Source organism: Chrysoperla carnea, chromosome 2 (genome assembly GCF_905475395.1).
Source record: "Chrysoperla carnea chromosome 2, inChrCarn1.1, whole genome shotgun sequence".
Classification (NCBI taxonomy): domain Eukaryota; kingdom Metazoa; phylum Arthropoda; class Insecta; order Neuroptera; family Chrysopidae; genus Chrysoperla; species Chrysoperla carnea.
The window spans coordinates 98,536,068-98,559,499 of record NC_058338.1 but is presented as its reverse complement, the minus strand read 5'-3'; positions in this window follow the sequence as shown (position 1 = coordinate 98,559,499).

The following is a 23,432-nucleotide window of genomic DNA, read 5'->3' as shown; positions in this document are numbered from 1 at the left end:
ACAATATTCGATATTTCGATATTTCGCCGGTGTTCCACATTACTGCAAACAGAAGCATACTATACATCAATTCTACATCGAATTACCAAACCAAAATATTCCCTTGCAGTTTTGAGATTCGATGATTAATTGTCGAGATATGGATTCGTTAATTAACATTTGTAATTTTTAAAATTTTCACGTTGAATGTTATATTATTAAAACAGAAATATTTATAATAAGCAAAATTGCGGAAAATAAACTTTAATATGGGATAAATCCACAATTTCTATTATAATTTTTAGACAACCGATTCATGTAAATATTTAGTAAATATTCAATGTTCTAAAATATAAAATTAGTTTCGAAATTTTTTGTCGAAAGCTTTCAAATTTTGTATTTTATAACTGTGAACATCTAATAATAATATATCGGCGTAAATATTACAGTGAGAAAAAATTTTCAGTGACAATTTTAAGTAAATTTTATAATTTACTTTTTCTATTAAAATCTATAAAAGAAGTTTTTGGTGGAAATTCGATGTAGAATTGTAGAATCTGTAATTAACTTGGACACGCTTATTAATTTAATTGTTCATTTCCGCTTGTTACCGCTTTGTATGAGCCGGTAACGAAAATGTTCGATTTTATATTTTAATAAAAACGATTTAAATTAAAAAGCATTAGAAAGTAAATGAAGTTTCAATAGAAACAATATAAATTAGCGATTAATAAAAATTCAAAGGAATCCAAGAATTGATGAATATTGTTTCAGAAACTAAAGGTTTTTCGAAATATTATTCTATTTTTGTCCCAATTTCCTTGATCAATTTTTGATTATAAAAATACGTATTTGGACCTCCAAGTAGTCATTAGCAGTATGAATTAGCTAATCTTAATTAATCTTATAAGGTAAATGTACCATATTACGGGATGTTTAGGCATAATGCACATTGAAGCTGATTATTAAAATAAATATAAATATTTCCACTATAAAAATTGGTTTGTCGTATAAAATGATTTATTGAGAATTAGTTTTGATCATTTTTTCACAGCAAAGTCTTTAATTTATAGTATTAAATGTTAATTTTCTGGACTTTGAATTTGTCTCTAATTCCGTGGTAAAATTTGGCTTTGAACCTGTTTCCGGGAATGAAAGTACATAATTCCGGGATACACACTTAACATAGGTAAATTAAAAAATTGTAGTGTTTAATGTAATTAAGATTATTGAGTATTATCATACAAAACTTGATTGAAAAATAAAAATTTTAAATTTTTAATTAATTTTTTTTTAAATCATAACATATTGCGGAATACTAATGACAATAAATCATTGGTATTATAAATATTATCGTTATTAAATTAATAAAGTTAATAGAATTGTTATTTTTTTAAATTCTTTTAATAATATCAAAAGTTATTTTAACATTAATAATCATCAAAAATTAATTTAAATAACAAAATAAAATCAAGTTTCAATTTTCTCCGTTACAATGTGATACTCCCGGAATTGTATATATAAGTAAAAACTCTGCTCATTATTCCGGGAGTTAAAAACATATTATATACTTATCATAAAAAGCAAGTATTTATGCATAAATTAGCCAGATTTAAAAAAAAAAAACATATCCCGTAATTACCTCACAAAAATCTACGGTATCTACTGCTTCAATCAGTATAAAATATTTTAATAATTATAACACCAATTTAAAATGAGAATTAAAAATAATTACTTCTCATTTTTCCTAATTACGGTAGACTCCCGTAATATGATTCACTATCACTGATTTAAGAACATAATTCCGGGAATCATAATTTAAAGAAAATAATTAATTAAAATAATTTGAAAAAGCTTTAAAACGATTTATTTATTCATTCTAATCAATATTTTTAAATATTCAAAAATGATAAACTTACCAGTAAACTAAAAAAAGCTTAACAATCTAACACTGTCATTTTACGTTAACAGACAACATATTTGTAATAAAACTAGATGTTAACCGATCGATCACTTTTTCGATCAATATGAGTATTTAAGTGTGATTTGATTTGTTCAAAAGTCGATTTTAACAATTCATATTTTAGTGCTAGAGGATCTGTTATTATTTAAAATTAATAATTTATTTAGTGTTTCTTATTTTTTGACCAAAATAAAAAACTCCCGGAATAACGTACTAACCCGTAATACTGTACACTTACCTTAAATAGCGCATGTTACTCGTTGCTAATTTGGTGACGGTCTGTATCAAATTAGCAACGAGTAACATACGACATTTATAATAGTAGGTATGTAATTATGATTAGTTAATTCATACTGCTGATGACTACTTGGAAGTCGAACAAAATTCGTAAATTAGGAGTTGCGTAAACTGAGCGAATTTCCTCGGAGATTGAAAGAATAACACATTTTTCTTAAAATCGAATATTTTTAATTTTTCAAGAATTTTTATTTCGAAAACTAAGTGTCTAGATAAAAAATAACAAGAGTACTTAGATCAAAAATATTTTTATATTTTTTTTTCTTTTTTGGGTACTTTACGCACCCCTTCCCCCTTGTTTATCTATCAATAATTCTCATTAACCATAAAAACAGAGATATATATGTATACATTTTTTAAACTTTTTTAAGAAGATTCATCGAGTCATCCTTGGATCGACGCACATTTGCAGAAATTTTTTCATAATTCCATCATCAGTACAAAAGCAAAGCTACTAAAATATGGCTTCCGATTAAAATATTTAAATTGATCACAAACAAATACGATTAATTTTTAAAACAAATAAAACAAGTGACAACAAACAATTTAGTTAATTGTTGAAATACCATGCATAGTCAGTGTTGATTTCTTTATCACATAACACATACATACATGTGACACATACATAACTGATATTCAAGTATAGTACATATTATAAAATTTTCGCCTAATTGGCGCCCTCACGGGTAAACAGTGATGTTTACGAAAAAATGTTTCAAGCAAAGTTGTTTATTTTTTTATAAGGGACATTTATTTTTTTTTTTATATTTAAACTTTTGTTCTATCTCTAACGGTTTACAAGATGGATCCTATGGACCCAAGAACCAATTTACATATGATGCTCATTAACTCGACCTCACTTTTTACGTCCTGAGTACGCTGTAAAAATTTCAGCTGGATATCTTTTTTCGTTTTTGAGTTATCGTGTCCACAGAGGGACGGACAACCGGAAATGGACTAATTAAGTGATTCTATGAACAATTATAGAAAAATTTTGTGCGTGGCATCAATACTTTTAAGCGTTACAAACTTGGGACTAAACTTAGTATACCTTGCATATTACATATATGCATGGTATAAAAAGGCAAAATATATTACCCATTAAATTTATTTTCTACTGGATAATCAAATCCCAATTATTTTTAATGCAAATTAGTTGAAAATTAACTACCATAGTATATAATTGATTGCGTTTTAACACAATGAAATAATGTTGTTCATAAGTCATATCCTTGAATTTTAAAAAGACTTTAAAATAAAAAAAGGAAAATTATCGAGGGTCAAAAAAAGTTCAAATTATAAACATGCCATTTTTTTAGAAAAACATTTTCCAACACATTAAAAATTTAAAATACGTTGCTAGAAAGTTAAAAAGTTTTGCGTATATCGTAAAAATTAATAAAATAATAAAATATTTAATTTGGCTGAAAGCGTTGACTTCGATTTTCATGACCAAGACATATAATTTCTTTATATTTATCTAGGAAATTAATAACTAAAAATAACTTTTATTGATTTTTTGATGTAAAAACAATCAATAAGACACATTATTTATCATTGTATTATCGGCTTTCAATATATTATACCTACGATCATAATAAAATAATATTTTCTCCATTGATTGATTAAAAAAATGTTATTAATAATTAACACATTGTATTGATTATATTGGTTGTATTGAACTGAATGATTCTGATTCAGGAATTAATTCATTATAAATATTTAAATGAGTTAGTTACAGGTACATTCCATTCATTAAGTTTATAATTCATTTCAAGGTATAATGTCCGTTATAGTCAAATTTATAAAAACTTGCTGATTTATCCGTTCACTATTCAAGCAACTGTTCATAATACTTATACGTTGTATGTGTACATATATCCAATACACATACAGGTGCATACTTATAAATGGTTTTTTATTTTATCTTTTTAACAAAGCGGAAAAGAGACGTTTTTTTGGTACCAAAATTTGTATAAAATTTTTTAAGATGTTTTAAAATGGGTCAGTTTTAGTTAACTGGTACATTTAACCCATTCGAAGTTATACATACGGTTATTCTTAATGTCTGCGCAAAATTTTATTGCATTGAGTAAAAAAAATGGCTTTGCGGTTATTTTACCTTAAAACAGGATGTCTAGCTTTCAATGCATGTTATGCTAAAACTTTTTTAACGTTTTTCCCCTGGATGTATAAATTTTTCCTTCGTATCAAATTTTTTTAATTTAAGTTTACTTATTTTATTCAAATTTTGTGTAATTTTTATATATTTACATGATATTTTTAATACCTTGTGTAAACATACAAGGCCGTCAAAATTACTCAGTAACCGGGAATCGATGCCGGATCTTCTAGATTCGATCTAACTAAAATTTAATGGGTGAATATACACGCTTTTGAAATTAAATGTTTTACGATGCAAACTTTTAAGTTCTTGTTCAGCAATGATAAAAATAAATCTTAAGGAAATATAACCAGACTTTATTGTGCTTCTTATAGTTAACAGTCACTTATAGTTAAATATTCACCAATGGCCGAGCACCTATTAGAAAATATGTTTGTATGGGACCAACAGGGCCTGGTAAAACAAAATATACGTGGACCCCATCGGGTCAACGTGGCCTGCTGAGGCAGCATAAGTCTTGGTCCCATAAGACCAATGTGGCAGTGAACGTGTTAGTACAAAGCTTATTTCAGGACAAGAATGTCCAATTTTCGTACAAACCCTTTTTTTCCTTTATGAAAATGATCGTAAATGACAAATTCTCTCTTCGGGATCGGAAAATTTTTGCTCTTATCAATTTTTACCTAAGAAAAGAGGATGAATTTTTGTTTATTGAATAAGTCGTTTATTTTCAATTTTACACGAAAAATGGGTATTACCAAAGTTATTTGAAATTAAATTTCTACTATTTTGGTTCTTATCAATTTTTTCTTAGGATCGATATTTTTCGATTTAGTCCCGAAAAGTTGTGGTTGTTAATTTTTGTTTGTTGCATAACTCGTTTATTTTTAATTTTACGCGAAAAATGGTACTGAAGTTGTTGGGAATTAAATTTGCTACAAATTTGGTACTTATCAATTTTCTCCAAAGATTTTGATTCGAAAAGGGGATTTGCGGTGGAATTTTGTTTATTGAAGAACTCGTTTATTTTTAATTTTACACGAAAAATGGTAATTACCAAAGTTATTTGAAATTAAATTCCTTACAATTATGGTATTCATAAATTTTTTTCTTAGATCGTTATTTTTTATTTAGATCAGAAAAAAGAAATGGGTGTACAAATAAATATTCTATTATGTTCTAAATATTCTATCATGATTTGTTTTATTATTGATTTTCGTGGTATATTTTATATGAGATTGCAATAAGTTTTATTCCGACCATTTATAACCGACTTCAAACAAAAAAGGAGGAGGTTCTCAAATCGACTGTATTTTTTTTTATGTTTGTTACCTCATAACTTTCAACTGGATGAATCGATTTTGCTGCTTCCAGGTGTGGCCCCATTTCAATTTGGTCCAGTTCTGACAATGGCATCCATGAAAAAACCATATAAGTCTTAAATTTGCTTTAAGAATGTGCGCGACAAATGGACGAATAACTCAATATCACGCCAACTAATTTCAATGAAAATGTAGTTACAATTATTGTTATTTTTGAAGTCGGTGCCAGCCAAGCTAATGTCACAGTTGCATCCTTAGCTGACACCGACTCCAAACAAAAAAATAATTGTAACTACATTATATGTTTACGTTATTTTTTTACTTTCTAGTGCATATTAATTTGTTTTAGAATAGTTTTTCTTTTGAAGTCAGTTTTTTTTTTTTTTTAAATTTTTTTTTTATTTTATAAGGGCCATATTTTTGGTACCCATGCTTACGGTAAACGAAAAGAGTGGTGTAAATGAAATAACTTTTGCAATGACAAAAAGAAAATTTAATTTTTTCAGTACACTTTTAAATAACCTTTACAATTCAAAGTATGTTTGTTTGTTTTATGATTTAAATTGAGCAAAATGCTCATACCGCTGTTAAAATTGATGAATGTTAAAAATGATTTTTTTCCTGAGCAAAACAGAATTCCTTAGACCCACATTCTTAAAATTGGAGAAAATTCGATCTCTCCAAATGTGTGATGACTAGAACTATATTATGAAAGATTGTGATAATGTTAAGAAAGGTTCACGTTAATGAATTTTTGAATCAGATTTGTTCATTCCACCATTACATTGTACACAAATATTCTTGACTTTATTTGTTGTACTAACGGTATAAATATCTCTATACAAAATATAATGTTTTTTTTTTTATTTGATTCCATCAACAATCACATCAACATACAATTGTTATATTAATAAATAATAAGTAATCAAACAATCAAAAGAAATAATGCAAAAGGCACCTTTATATATTTATACTTTATTTACTTCTATAATCACACTTAGACACATTCAATTAGATAAAGATATCTATATATGTACTTACACCTTACTCTTTTTAACATACGTTAGTTAAAACTTACTTTGATTAGATTAACTTTCATTAATGAGAAATTAACAATTGTTGTAAAAACGGAACTAATTCTTTTTATCATTATTCAACAGATTTTTTGAAAAAAGTTCGTTTTAATATATAGGGTGGACCATTTGAATCTAAGTATTGTTTCTAATGCTTGTTTTGTAGTTAACCAACCAAAAAGTAACTTAAAGAAAAGTGTAGCTAGTGTGTTTTCTTTCCATTAAATGCAATAAAGACAAATTTTTCCGACATGTAACGATTTTCGAAAAAATGAGGATCAACTTTCTAATTTAAAGTATTATTTTATCTGTCAACTTGTATGATCTAGGTTAGGTTATATTGGCTGCCCACGAAGAACACACTTAGGCTATAGAACCCATTGTGATACCATATATGTGTTTTACCACCTTTCCGCTGATAATTTCATTAATCAGCTCCTCAATTTCAGAGACTGAGTGCACCTCCTTCATACATATACTATTCACTACACCAGCCCATCACAACTATTAATTAAATTAATTTTGTTGCGACGGCGGGAATCGAACTCGCTACCCTAAGCATACCGCGAACGAAATTGGTTACGCTAATAGGGCGACAATAATAGATTTTATGATCTAAATTGACTAATAAAGCATACCGGAAAATTAGATCCAATCTGATGTTGATGCCCCGCATCAAACTATTGAATGAAGGACCTTATGGTTTTCGGTATATTGAAACAATCAATGGTTGTATAAAATATCTCAAATTTTTTAATTTAAGTGTCAATTTTCACAAGGTTATTTTAAAGTTTTTCATGGATATCATTAAGAAAAGCAAAACGATTAGGTATAGGTAATACCTATATTAGGTATAAATAATTATACCTAAATATTGATATAAATACTAGTTGATATCCGCCCGCTTCACTGGGCTTAAAAGTAAGAACAACCGCTTTATAGTCTCTACCTCTCTTGATCGCACTTATCCCCTTACCATGACACTCGAAGAGATTGAGTATGTCAGAAAAGATGGCCATGAATTGCTTTACATTTACTATTTTAAATTTTTACAGAAACCTTTAATTTATGGTTCAAAATGATGATCATAGACCTGCTCCATCTTTGAAAATCATTTTGAACCATAAATTAAAAATTTCTGTAAAAATTTAAAATAGTAAATATCAGATTAAATTTAATTTTTTTTTCTTTTTTCATGTATCCTTATAAATTATAGCTCATGTGTTATTCTGATGTATGAGCTATATTGTTGTACAGTTTCATTAAAAATCATTCGCTAGTTTTTGCGTGAAAGCGTAACAAACAAACAAACAAACAAACATCCTTACTTTCACATTTATAATATATATAGGGATATGTATATAGAGATGTATATAAGTTAGCAATTATTAATATATCAAAAATTCAAACATTTATCTTTTATACATTGCCGATCAATTGTAATTATGAAAACTTTTTAAACACCTGTATAATAATCAAAGCATAAATTTGTTAATCAAATGTAAAGGTTGTGATAGATATTGTATTGGCCGCCACATCAAGTGTAAATGTACTTAATAATCAGATAAAGATAATTATATACATATGATAGTTAGATGAAGTGAAAGAACATAACTGATATCGGTATTGGAACACGTTAAGAAGACTTAAATCGAGAGTCGTTGATTGTAGGTACTTCTTATATCAGAGAATCATTAAGTTTGATAGGGTCGTTTGGTTTTATTTGTACCCCCGTTCAGGGCCATGCCATCCATCCATGATCAACTCAGAGAGACACACAAGTTACATACATAACATACTCTAAGTCCATTTGGCCTACATTTTAAAAATTGTCTGGCCCTCTTTTACATCGATGTGTTTTGTACGTTTTGATTCATTACACTTTTAGACATTCAAGTTTGAAGGACGCCTAAATATTATTAATCGGCCAACAAAAATTAAATTTATTTTTTTGTTAATAATTGTTAAGTTTTAACTTTTTTTTGGATTGTTTCAAAAGAGTGATTTTTTTTCTGGGGGACAATTAACGTGAAGTGTATAATTTTTTTATTTGCTGCTTGTGTGTCTTGGTTTTTGGATTTCGCACGATAAAAAATTTATTTGAAAATTTCGACCAAATGTGTGAAGTTGCTAGATTCATTATTAAATTACTTTCAACGTGCTAACTATTGGAACCTTCTTCGGTTAAATTTATTATTTTAGGTAAGATTTTTTTTCGCTAGAAATTAGCGAAATTTTTATAATTTTTTATTATTTTGAAAAGGATTTATATTTATGGTATTTTTAGAAAAAATTGTAATTAATCTTTTTTGGAATTTTGATTAATAAATACTTATGGTTCATAAAATAGGACTAAATTCGAAATTTATTATTTCCTTTAAGGATGTATGAGCGTACGTTATAATCAAATAATTTCAGGTAAACAAATAAAAAGATAAATCTTTTGATGATTAACTTGCCGATATAAAACGAAAAGTAAGAATAAAATTTTCCGATATCTGGCGTAATTTTCAAAATATTGAAAATTGAAAATTTTCTTTAATTATCCAACTTTCAATATTTCGAAAACCAAGGCAGGTATAGACAAATTTTATGAATATTTTTCGTCTACATTAATGAAGTTATAAGAAAATTCATCAAAGTTGAAAATAAGAGAAAAATAATTTTAACATTAAATCTAGCCTGCTCGTACATCCCTTATATGGACGGGGACATATTTTTAAATTTGTTTTCATTCGCTTCAATTGAAAATATGTCGTTTTTGAGATTTTTCCACAAGAGCAATATATTTTATATCGATTTTCAATTATTTTTCTTCTTACAAATATGCATGAATACCTAAGCTGAAATTTTAACTACATCTTCTTTGAATAAAAGCCTACGATAAAAAAATTTTGAGCTTTTAATCAAACATTTTTGTCATGCTCAAACATCCTTAAAAACTTAAAAATTGCATTAAAAAATGTTAAAAAAATCTTTATTTGAAATTAAAAAAACTTTTTCAGAAATGAAATCTAATCTGAAAATTATTACAATTTTCATCGAATAACTTTTTATCTTGTAGGGAAATTATTTAAATTTATTCGACTTTGTAAATTTCGAAACCTTTTTAGTTTTTATTCCGATATATCATTATCGAGATGCCGAATTTCGTTTTCGATTAATATTAGTTAAATTGAAATTTTTATAATATAGATAAAGTTGTAGAAAATAGAATTTACTACAATATCTACTCTTTTCTTTCTAACTTTCATATTTATGAAGACATTTACCTCTCGAACTTTGAACATAAATATTCTATATTCTACAACTGTGCGAAAAAATAAAACTTTGAAAATTCTAATTTAAAACAATTAAGTTCTTATTGACAAAAATTTGATAATTTTCATCTATAAACTTTGAATCGTTCTTTAAAATATCGTATTTAAGATTTCCTGTTTAAGTTTAATTGATGAATTATTATATGAATTATTAATAACTGAACATTTGTTTGATTTCAATATTTGATAATAAATATAAATAATATTAATAAAATAACGTTTTAGTATTTAAATATTTATTAATTTTTTTAAATAAACCTAGTCAAAGGTAAATTCTTTCTTAGAAATATATTAAAATAAAATTCATTAAAATACGATTAAAATATTTGTTATTAAACATTTGATAAAATTAATAATTATAAAAATAATTTGAAAATTGATAATTTCTTTTGAATTTTAAGAATAAATGTGATATCACTTATAAATTTAATTGAAAATTTAAAAAAAAATGTTCTTTTTCATCAAATTAAAAATTTAAAAAAAATAATTTAATTATTTCGAATAAGACAGATTCAGATAAATTAATTAAAAAATTGAATAATCCACTAAATTATCAATTCATAAGTTTTAAAGTATTACCAAATTTAAGGGCTTTAAGAATTTTATTTTAGGATAAAATTACAAACAATAATTTCTCTGAATTTTTTTAATACGTAGATATTTTTGTATTTAAATTAACCATTTACAAAAATGTGATCACTTCATTTTTAAAGTTAATTTTACTGATTTTTCTAATTTGCATTAAAAATGTCGAAATACTGATATTTTGATTCATTTTTTATGAATGTGACTGTAACATTTTAATAAAAATGTTTTCATGAACATGACTGTACCGATGTTAATGTCCTGTAATATGAATAATTACAGAAAAATTAAGAGTAGAGATAGAAAGAAATTATCAGTGAAAGTTTCATTAAAATCAATCCAGTAAATTTTTTACATGATACCACGGTCATAAAGTAATAATTATTTGTCATTAAAGTAGTACAATCACGGTTCTTGGCGGGGATATAAACTTGAATTTCCAATTAATATTTTTTTTTTTCATTAGAGGAGTACAATCACGGCCCTCGGTGGAGATATTAACTTAAATTTCAATATATATTTCTAGCAATTTAACAAATTATCTGCCGAGAAGTTAATCAATGTGAAAATTGTGATACACCTAAATATGCGACAAATTAGTAGCTAATACTAATGGTGTACCTACTTTACAAAAAAATATTCATAAAAAGTTTAATAAAATTTAAAAGAAAAAAAAAAAGTAAAAAATTGAAAAATTTAATGGAATTCTTTAACTTATTAGAATAACATTCAATGATTAGCAAAAATAATTTTCAAGGATTTTTTTAAAACCTTTTTTAATTTTATCAATTCTCATTTGAATATTAAATCGAAAAAAAAAAACTACAATTTAACTATTTAAATTACATATTTAAGGAGTAATATTTCCTATTTTTGTAATATTTTAAAATTTTATATTTAAATATCCTACAAAATTATTTAAGGTGGGTTTAACAATTATTTTGTTTTTCCCAATTTTTGTATGAATATTTAAATTTTATTTAATCGTATAAATAAATGAATTTGAACAAATTACAATTTCAAATCTTTATTTGATCAATGATTTGAAAAATAGTAGCAAATTACCTAAAAATGAATAATTTAAAATTTCCAATATTTAAACTTTAATTAAAATGCTTTTAATTTAATATTTAAATACAAAAATTATTTAAAATTCATATAATTTATAATAAAAGTGGAAATTCTTAATTATATTTAAATAGACAATTACTCCTTTTTTTCACTTTGGCTATGAAAGCAAAAACTTTAAGTATTTTTCAAGCTAATTCTTAACATTTTTCGAAAAATCTTTCTTAGTTAGGCATATCTTAGGATATCAACAACTTTCTCGAGGACTTTTTAAGGGGGTAACTTCTCAACTGATATAGTGTCGCAGATAAATTAAAACAATTGGTAGCACAGGAGATGCGTTAGCTAAGCGAATTCCCCCAGATATTGAAAAAAATTACACATTTTTCTTAAAATCAAATATTGCATTTTTAATTTTTGAAGAATTTTTATTTCGAAGAGATTAAATCGGATGACAATGCATATTTATGCATTACCTGATTTTCTCATCGCTTCCACCATATTTGATATATGTACATTATTTAAGTTTAAATTAAAAATTTAAATAAATAATACTTTTTAAGGAAAAACCTTTTATTTTACTAAAAAGTCAAAAATAATTTGTCCTATTAACCACTCATACTTGAATATTTGGATATCCTTAAATAGTATATTTTTTCAAATTTTTTTAGTTTGTAAGGCATTAAATTTTAGTCGTAACGCAATGAAATTTTTATGGAAGATAAATAACAACACAATAATCTAAAAAAAACTAAGCGGAGCAAAAAGGACTTACTTAAGCTTCTTAATTTTACTGTGATTTATTTCGAGGGAAGCTAACGGGAAATGTTAAAACATATTAACAACTTGACTTATAAATAGTTAACAACACAAAATTAAACAGTGTATTCGGATTTTTAGGGCAAATATTATTTATATTATTAATAAATTGAATAAAAATATTTTTAGTAAAACAGTTAAACAAATAGAAAATAAATATTATATTATTTTTTTTAGTAAAACATATCTTCAGAAGTAGTAACTAAGTAGGTATACGTAGTGAACAGCGATAGATATTGTTGTATTTATAAGTAGCAAAAGAATCCACATCACATCTGTATTATGATACATATGTGATGTACCACCGTGTACTTGTGTACCGGTACCGTGCAATTTTTTAGTACAGAATCTTCCAAAAAAATATTCTCACTTCTATTTTTGTAACAAGCAAAAATTTTAAAATCCAAAAAATTAGGAACAAATGTAAACTCTTGTTGAGAGATTGACTTTTTGGTACAACCTAATTAACAACTGTGGAAAATTTCAAAGATAAAACACTTTTTTCGTTTTAAATATTTAGTTTCAGTGAACTATTCTTGATGATATCAAAAATTCCCTTATCGTTAGAGTTAAGATTGAGGCATATTTATTTTCAATGCATGCTTATATCTTACCTTGGGCCAAAGGAAAAAGGCTGCTTGTTGAACAAATTTTCTTGGATACGTTTGAAATCTTTCCACGATTCTTTGTTCTCTTGCAAGATCGGCGAATTATTCTGGTCTTCTGGAATAGTTTTCAGAACATTCTAAGCAGTTCTATCTTATATCGCAAACGAGTAATTGTGAAGCGAGTTTGCTTCGAGAATTGGCAAAGTTTTCGAAAGTTTAATATAAATCGGCTGAATATCTTGTATGTCTTTCCTTTTTGAAGTTAAGATGCAATGAAGTACACCTAGCATTCGAGAGCGATTACATTAATGCATCCGTTTTAATAGCAAAATATTTCGATCGAACTTCATTGATTTATACCATGTTTTGAGACACTCTGTAGTTATCCTAAGTAAATGCCTTAGATAGATTGTATAAATAAGTAGTATTATTTATTTAAAACAAATAAAAAGAGACATGCCTTTATTTATTTTGAAAAAAAAAAAAAAATTATGGGATATGTTTAAAAATCAAACTTTCCCTCTTTCATCGGTAAAAACACATTTTGCCAATGGTAATTTTAATAGATCTCTTATTAATATTAATAAAATTTTAAATAAATATCAATTATTTTCTTCCGCACATTTTTAATAATTTCCTACTAGGAAGTTATCGGTTTGGTCTCGTAAAAGGAAATCAAAATTTTTCTAATATTTTTCTGTTTTGAAAAATCCATAATAAAACAAGAGAAAACAAACAATTGACTGAGTTAATTGCTCAAATACCATGCATAGACAGTGTTGATAACTCTATCATATTACGCATACATAACTGATATCCCCATATAATACATACTATACAATTTACGCCTAATTTGCGCCCTAACGGGTAAACACTGATGCTTACGAAAAAATGTTTCAAACAAAAGTTGGTTATTTTTTTATAAGAAATATTTTTTATATTTAAACTTTTGTTCTATCTCTAACGGTTTACAAGGTGGGTCCTACGGACCCAAGACCCAATGGATCTATGTTGCTCATTTACGAACTCGACCTCACTTTTTACGTGCAGAGTACGCTGTAAAAATTTCAGCTTGATATTTTTTTTTGTTTTTGAGTTATCGTGTTAACAGACAGGCGGGCAGATGGACAAACGGACAGACGGACAGATAGCCGAAAATGGACTAATTAGGTGATTTAATGAACACCTATACCAAAATTTTGTTCATAACATCAATATTTTTAAGCGTTACAAACTTGGGACTAAACTTAGTATACCTTGCATATTACATATGTGCATGGTATAAACATTTAAGAAAATTAAGATAATAGGAAATATTCATTTTTTTTAAATAAAATTATAAAATTTTTTTTTTTTAGGTTAATTAACATTTTTTCATTAAAAGTGCGAGTCGGACTCGCACACGGTTTCGTATCACCGTACAATATTAGCCATATTGGCTTTTATTGTCTATTGATGTAGCGACAATAATTAATTCACACTCTAGCTCTGCCACAATTTCAACTGTCTATAACTGTTGCGGTTATTGAGATACAGCATACTGTCAGACAGCAGGGTGGACGAACCGACCCTTGGTAAACGGACTGTTCCCTCTACTTAACACTAAAAAAGTACAATTTTTAGCTCATAAAAGTGATTACTCTTTTTGTGCTGAATCTTTTTTTTATTTATCAAGCAAAAATTTGATATGTTTTCATGATCGCCACAATATTTATCTAAACATGAATTTTTCTTTGAGCATAGATGTCCTTGTTGTGTAGTATTCCTCGTAGCATCAGGATTTTCAATCTGAGTAATTTGGTCCTGTGTTTTACCAATTTTTATTGTTTATAAATTTGAAATTTTACATAAACATAAGAAAAATTGCTGACCGGTAAGTCAGACCACCTGGACTGATTACCTATATTATTTATATAAAATATATTATTTAATATTTACAAAAAAAAATTACTAATTTTTCTAGAAAAACATTTGTCTTCATGATAAGGTTAGTCGAACACTACTATTACATTTTTAAATGCTAATTATAAAGTACCTAAAATATTTATATAAAAATGGTGAATTATTAAGAATTTGTGCACTTACAAGTTGAAGTAAGGACTAAATTTTTTATTTTTATACTCTGTATATATATAATATATACATATATAGGGTATACTAAGTTTAGAATTTACACTTGTCTGTCTGTCTGTGGACACGATATCTCAAAAACGAAAACAGATATCCAGCTGAAATTTTTATAACGTGTTAAGGACGTAAAAAGCGCGTTTCATTTCGTAAATGAGCAACATAAATCCATGGGGTCTTGCGTTAGAACATAGAACAAGAGTAAATGGAAAAAATGTTTCTTATAAAAAAATTAACAACTTTTGTTTGAAACATTTTTTCGTAAGCATCACTGTTCAACCGTGAGTTTGCAAATCAGGTCAAAACTTTGAAGTCCATTTTTTCTATAAAACTATTAGAGATGGAGAGTGGAAAATTTGCAGCTAGCTTCAACTGGCAGTATTGTGAAATATTCTCGAAAAAACAAAAAAAGGAAAGTTTTCGAAAACAATGTAATTGTGTTGGTTTTTGTGTTAAAACTCTTCTAATTTATAAAAAAAATTATGCAGGCATTGACATTCAACACTTTCTATACAGGGTATTTCCACAATTAATTCAGTCAATTGTTTGCTTTCACTTATTTTAAATAAAATGAGCAAATAATATGAAATGAATTTTCGTATTTTGTAATAATAATATCAAGAAAGTTGATTAATCGGCTGAAAATTGTTTTATAATCGATTTTAAAACTCTTTCGAAAATTGATTTAAATTAAGTTGAGTAAATATACATATTGTTAAAAACCATTCCATTTTTAATTTCCAAAAAATCGTTTTTTAGTCGTTGTATTTTCAGAATTTAATCGATTGTTGATGGATTAATAGAACGATTATAGTATATCTTTTGTTAAAGTTGAAAAGAATTTTCTTCAATTAGTCCATGGGCTTTTTTTGTAAAGCTAATCAGGAAATTTTTAAAACTACTCATCAAAATATTTCGCATTTTATTTTTTGTATGTAATATATATTATATATATTAAAGATAATTTTCAATTGTTAATTTGTTTTTCAAATCCTATAATTATGATTAGTCTCAAATTATTAATTTTATGAAATTATTAATTTTTTTTAAAATTTATATAGTGTTAGTAGCCATATAACTTTAAACATTACGTTAAAATAAATTTTTGCAAGTATTGTAAAATTATGTTCTTTAATATACACGAATTTTAATTACGTTCGCACTTTTTTTTTGTAATTAATTAAATAAATAAAAATATTTGTTATTTGTAAAACAAAAAAATTTACAACAAAAAACAAAAAATGTGTAACAGTTAAATTAAATTATATTTACTTTTTCAAATAATTTTTGTTGTTGAAATTTCTGAGTGTAAAGTTTAGTTATCACAGAACAATACAATAATAATTATATTATTTAGCTGTATTAAATATTTATTTTATAAAATTTTTAAATGTGTTAAATTTGTTTTGTGCAGTTGCCGTTTTTTTTCTTCTTTTATTTATTTTGTACGGTGTCTTTTGTGTTAGTTAATTTTTAACGGTAAGGTACCTTTTTTTTATTCCACGTTCGTGTTTTATTAAGGTTTTTAGTTCGATTCACAAAATAAAACCTAAATAGATTTATAATTTTTCTACAAAAATTATAATACGAAAATTCAATACAAGAAAATCATTATTTGGAATTAAAAATATTTTGTTTTTTTTTTTTTTTTATTTGTATTCTTATTGATTTTATTATTAACTATTTTATTATTCTAATATGAAAATTCTCTGAAAGTGTGAAATTTTGTCAGAATAGCTTTTAATCGTTAAGTTATTCTTTCGAAGATATCAAATGCTCAAAGCGTCTTGAGGGGAGGGAACGTCAGGGCAGCTGCCTTCTCTTCTGGGCTTAGATTTACCATTTGTTTTGTTACCATTAGTTTATGCCAAAAACTGCGTTGAAATTACCAAATTTTAATGCCAAAATTTATTGATTTGCCCAAAAAAATCACTCATTTTCGTATAACACTGTTAATGTGTGTGCGTGTGTGTTACGTATATGTAACGTTAGACAATTCGTATGTTACCGCACAGAAATTTTGTCCTAATTTGCTCCTTCACGGGTAAACTGTGATGTTTACGAAAAAATGATTTGAACAAAAATGTTGTTCGTAGTATCAATATTTTAAACGTTACAAACAGGGTATAGAAATTTGGGAGTAAAAAAGGGACGCATAGACAGGGTGTGCCATTTTAATCTATACACCTAAATATCTCGTTTTGTAGTTAATCAAGGAAAAAATAAATGGAGCAAAAGTTGCAGGGTTTGATAGGCAACATCATGTTCTGATATCAAATTTGACCTAGTTCTTCGGGTTTTTTTTAATAGGCATATTAGATACTAAACACTAAGAGTTTGAATAAATTAGAAAGTTGTTCTTCATAAAAAAACCAACAATTTTTGTGAAAACATGTTTTTTTTTTTAAAAAACGTTAGCTTTCGGAGGAAATGCAACTTAAGAATATGTCATAGTTGTGTGTAATCGAAAGAAAACACGTAACCTGGAAAAATGTTTCAGCCAAAAGTTGTCAAAGGCAATAGAGGACATTCGTTTATGTCCTTGACATTGACGTACAATTATCGAAATACTTTAAGCGTATTTTCTTTCGATTAAATGCAATAATAACGTTTTTCGAAAAAATGTTTGAAACAAAAATGGTTACTTTTTTATAAGGATTAACTTTCTAATTTTAATTATTATTCTATCATTTATAGTTTAGGATCTAAATTGGCTATTAAATAAACCCGAAGAACTTGGTCCTATCTGATGTCAGAACATGATTTCCTCCATCAAATTCTGCAACTTTTGTTTAAGTTATTTTTTAGATTAAAATGGTCCACCCTGTATACCAAGGTATAAAAATATACTTAATTACTAATTGCTTCTTAGGAAATTTGTTATTTATGGGAAATGTTTACTTTAAATTTAAACTATAATATTTAAAACAGTAATTACATTAATAATGTAGCTTAACAGTTAATATTAAATTCAGCTAATTATTAAGCAAGTATTTTAAGAAAGTTTAATACTTCATTAATTGAGTATATAATCTAAATTCATTTTCATTAATTTTCAATGTCATTAATTTTCTCAATCATTTATAAATCACTTCTGAGTTCGTTGTTGATGAGAAAGACTAACCTTCCTTTTAAAAAAACAATCATTTTTTGTTCGAGACTATTTACTAAGTTTTGTTCAAGATATAGCTTAATTCATGGATTAAAAGAAAAATTTAAGTATAGATAGGCATACTATTGATGAACCGGAGTGACAAGAATGTAGATTCACGGTCAAATTCAGAACGTTTGAGTCCGAAAATTGGATCCATCAATCCTAAAAGCAATCCTGGCAGAGAGTCTGAAGGCTTTTAGCATGGCGTTCAGTCTCGACAGAATCCTATAGCTTCATCTGCTTAAATTGCATCTCTTACCAGAATACGTCTTGCTTTGGGTTACAGGTTGTTCTTATGGGAGGTACAGAGGGCCCAAAGTATTAAGGAGCCATTTGAGGAACTCCTCTTTTGTATTACTGTTATTATTGTTACAGCGAAACTCCTCTACTTTCGCGTTGAATTTCTGTGAAAACTATTTAGTTTGCGAAGAAATGTTAAAAACGATATTGTTTGTTTCTATATAGTACTTCAACCTGTGATGGCCTAGACTACTATTATAGCCCACATTCAAAACATATAAGCATTCAATGACTAATTCATTTCATATTCCGTGGGCATGTGTAAAACTACCATAGACAAAGAGGCAATCCCACCCGAACACAAATACGTCACCATTTTAACGTTGAGTGTTAATTTTTATTGAGATAACAAAGTCAGCGTATGTTTTTTAATAAGTGAATGGAAAATAATTTTTAAAAAAATAGCTAATATAGTAAAAATAATTTTATTATAAGCAGTTCATTTTCATATCAAAACTTTTAGACATATTATGACTGAAAATAAATGACTGAATAAACTACTTTTACCTTATATTTTGTTATAAACGAATATGATATAGATCTTATCATGTGTGATATTTTTTATTTAAGAAAAAAATTTAAGGTTTGGAGTAATTGTGAATTTTAATAAGCTTAAGAAACCCACTTTTTGGCACAATTTTCAATATTTTTTTATTTTCAATGATTAAATTGTTAAAAAAAATGTAAATGGACATACGCATTAATAAAAAATCGCAATTAATTGATAATTTTACATAGTTTTGTAACGGACCGTCTTTCGCAACCAGATTCTTAACTTGGCCCATCAACATTTTTTTTAACTTAATTTTTTTACAGTTCTAGTACCACTTTAATATGACAAGTTTAAAAAATTTGTATTAGCCAAGAATGACTAATTATTTTACTCAAAGCATTAAAAAAAAAAAATTATTTTGAAGAATTTATGGCGTTTTGAAGTTAAGTGGGCGTTACGAGGTTCCGGTACTATAAATATCTAATATTACTCAATGGTCATTGTTATGATTCTAAAATCACAATAATATCACAATAAAACGTCGTTTAAATACATATATTCCAGTGCTGTTTTCGCAATGCTTTATTTTATTTAAAACTAGAATGATACCCACCCGCTTCGTTGGGTTTAAAAGTAAAGATTGATAAAGATTGCTCTCGCTTATCCCTTTTGTATAACATTAAAAAATATTGGTAAGGATTGTTTTACACAGGTAAAATATATGTATGGTTTTTAAATGTATAATAGTCATAATTATTCATTGAGTATATCAGAAAAGATGGCCGTGAAATATTTTATTTTGATTATTTTTACAGAAATCTGTAATTTATGGTAATGTCAAATTAAATTAATTTTTAATTTTTTTTTTCTATTAATAAATAATTGGTGGAAACCCTGAAACATGAGTTTGTCCGAAAATTCAAAAGACTGACTTAAAGATTATATTTGAATTAAATCAAGAAATGAAATTAAGATGCCATCCATATTGTCATCATTTTCACTAAGTCACTTAATAAAACATAATCTTAAATCTCATTTTTTATTACTTTATAAAGAAATGCAATACCATTATGTTTAAAAGTTAAGTATACTTAAATATCCATACACATACTTAAGTTAACTTAAGGTACTTAAAGAGTCAAGTTCATGATTATAAATTACAATAATTCAACCTCCTGCTGCATGCAATTAATGGTAATAAAATTTTGTGTAAAACAAATATCAAACTAGTTTTATTCAAATTAAGCTACTTGTCTTTTATTTTTTATTTATTTATAATGATTATTTTAAAATTTGTTTTATAAACATTACATTCACAAAATGCATGTGTAAAAATAAAATTAATTGATTATTTATCATGATTTGATCGATGTAGGTAAATTCAGAAATGCTCCGTTTTTATTGATTTTAATATCAAAATTAAGTCTGGCTTATTTTAAGTGAATGGTGAAAGCGTTAGGAATCGAGAGGGAGAATTAGTATCACTTATTTTTGATAAATATTTAAAAAATATTATTTATTGGCCAATCTACGGACGTTTCAAAAAAAGCGCTGCGCGCTCCTTTACGCAGTATCATGTTTGTGTACAATTTGAATCATATCTCCGGTTTTATTGGTCGTATCAAGACGAATAAAAAAAGACATCCTTGTTTTTTCATGTAAACTAAAATGGTATGGAATTATTTCGTAAAATTTTCAATAGTTTGAGAGCTATGGTCGTATAAACAATATGTTTATAACAAATTTTCCGGCACTCTGAGCGAAATACACTCCTTTTTCGGTGGGAGATGTAAATGCATACGAAACCCACTCAACGCCTACACAAGTATACCTCTTGCATAATTTTTAACCGACTTCAAACAAATAAGGAGGAGGTTTTCAATTTGACTGTTTTTTTATGTTTGTTACCTCAAAACTTTTGTCTAGGTGAACCGATTTTGATGATTCTTTTTCTATTAGAAAGCTGGTACCTCCCGTGTGGATCCGTTTCAATTTGGTTCAGTTTTGACAATGGCATCTTTGAGAAAACCATATAAATCTTAAATTTGCATTAAGTATGTGGGCGACAAATGGACGAATAACTCAATATCACGCCAACCAATTTCGATCATTCTTTTTTTAGTGACAAGTTAATGTACTTCAGATTCACAAAAATAAAAAATAATAAAACTTTTAACAAACGAAAACCGACTTCAAAAATAAAAAAGCACCAAAAATTAAAAAAATAACGATAATATAATATTGTTATAATTATTGTTATTTTTGGAGTCGGTGTCAGCCAAGGAAACAACTGTGACAGAATAATTTGCTGCATTAACTTGGCTGACACCGACTATAAAAATAACAATAATTATAACAATAACTACATTATATTATCGTTATTTTTTTTACTTTTTAGTGCATTTTTTTTTTTTTTTGAATTCGGTTTTCTTTTGTTAATAGTTTTTTATGATTGTTAATATTTCATTCCACAGACGGTGCAAAATTTGTTTTTCTTAAATACAAAATTTATTAATCTTATATTTTAATTTTATTAAATGCCTAAAAATATTCATTTCTAGAGTGAACTACCTTATTAGCTTTCTTCCCATGAACAATCAATTAATTGACTAATGTAAGTAAGTTAAGTATATTAGACTTTATAAAGTCAATGAAGCGAATCCACAATCTACCATTCTATCTCTTGTTAGCGATCTATCATATCAAGAATATTTATTAACATAATATTATTTTGTAAATGAATTATTTACAATCAATAAATTTGTATTGATTATAATCTATTTTATTAATAAATAAATATGTATGTAATTGATTTCAATGAATTCAATTTATATTATTTTATTTATAATAGAATTGATATCAATAAATATTATTATATCGACTTTTATTATTTTTATTGTCATAAATTCATGTAATTTGCATGTTAAATATAGGCCTTTTAATCCGGAACATTAGCATGTAATGCGGATTCAAAAACATTACATATATTGCGTGGATGGGAAAAAATTAAATTGGCTCAATATAAATTGTGTACTTCATCATCTTTGTTTTTCATTCCCTTAAAGTAGCAAACCTGAGGATTTACAAACAATAAAAAATCATGAAAAATAAATATATAAATTTACACACGTACAGAGTAGTATAGACGTGTTTATAGCCAGTTATTGAATCAAAATTAATGGTTTTTATGTAAAATTTTTGTTAAAAATTTGATAATATAATTTTTTAAGAACAGTGTCGTGATATATTTGTAGGAAATATTGAAAAGTGCAAATATAAAGTTTTAGTTTTTGAGTTTCAAGTGAAATTTGTTTGTGAATTTTTCTTGATGTTGACTATGCTTAGTTAATTATATTGAATCCAATAAACAAGTACTCTGCAGCACAGTGGTTAACGCGTTCGCTTTGTAATTTGCAAGTTTCGAGCGTTCGTTTCCTGTATCTGACATCTAGGATAAACCCCCATCTGATAATTTTTGGGGGAACATTTTTTTTGTTTTAAAATTCGTTTCAAAACATGTAGATTCCAAAAATCGAAAAAAATCTTAGCTAAATCGGTAGAAGAGTCCTTTTGGAAATCAATTTACATACCCCTTTATTAGATTCCGTTATCAGTGACAAAAATGTTGGTGTCAAGTACTTGAATATCAAAATGCAGGCAGTGAAAAAAGTAATTAAGATGTACCGGCGATTCATTAATGATAGTGAATCAACTATTTGTAAATAAATGCCGACTCTGGTTGGCCAAATGGAAAACAAAATGTGAAAGTAATTTCGCCATATCAGAGTCGTTAGCTCATCTAATTGAAGCATGCGACCAAGAGCATTACTCCTCCGTAGCTACCGCAGAGAAATCGTTTTCTACACTTCATGGGATTAAATCTTGGTTGCGTGCCTCAATGGGACAGGAAATATTATTTGGGTTTGCGTTCCTTAACATTTGAAAATCGATGATATTATCAACGCTTTCGCGAAAAAAAAAAGAAGGCTTGAGTTTGTTATACTGGCGTTTAATTTGATTTGAAATTGTAAAAATTTCATCAAAATTGGTTCAGTAGTTTAGAGTCTAAATGTGGTACAGTGATGTGTAAACAAACGCACTTTTACTTTTGTAATTTTTGTGAGCGAACAAACATTTTACAGGTTTACTAATTTACAAATACACAGTACAAAATTTTGGTCTGGGCCTCATATATTTTG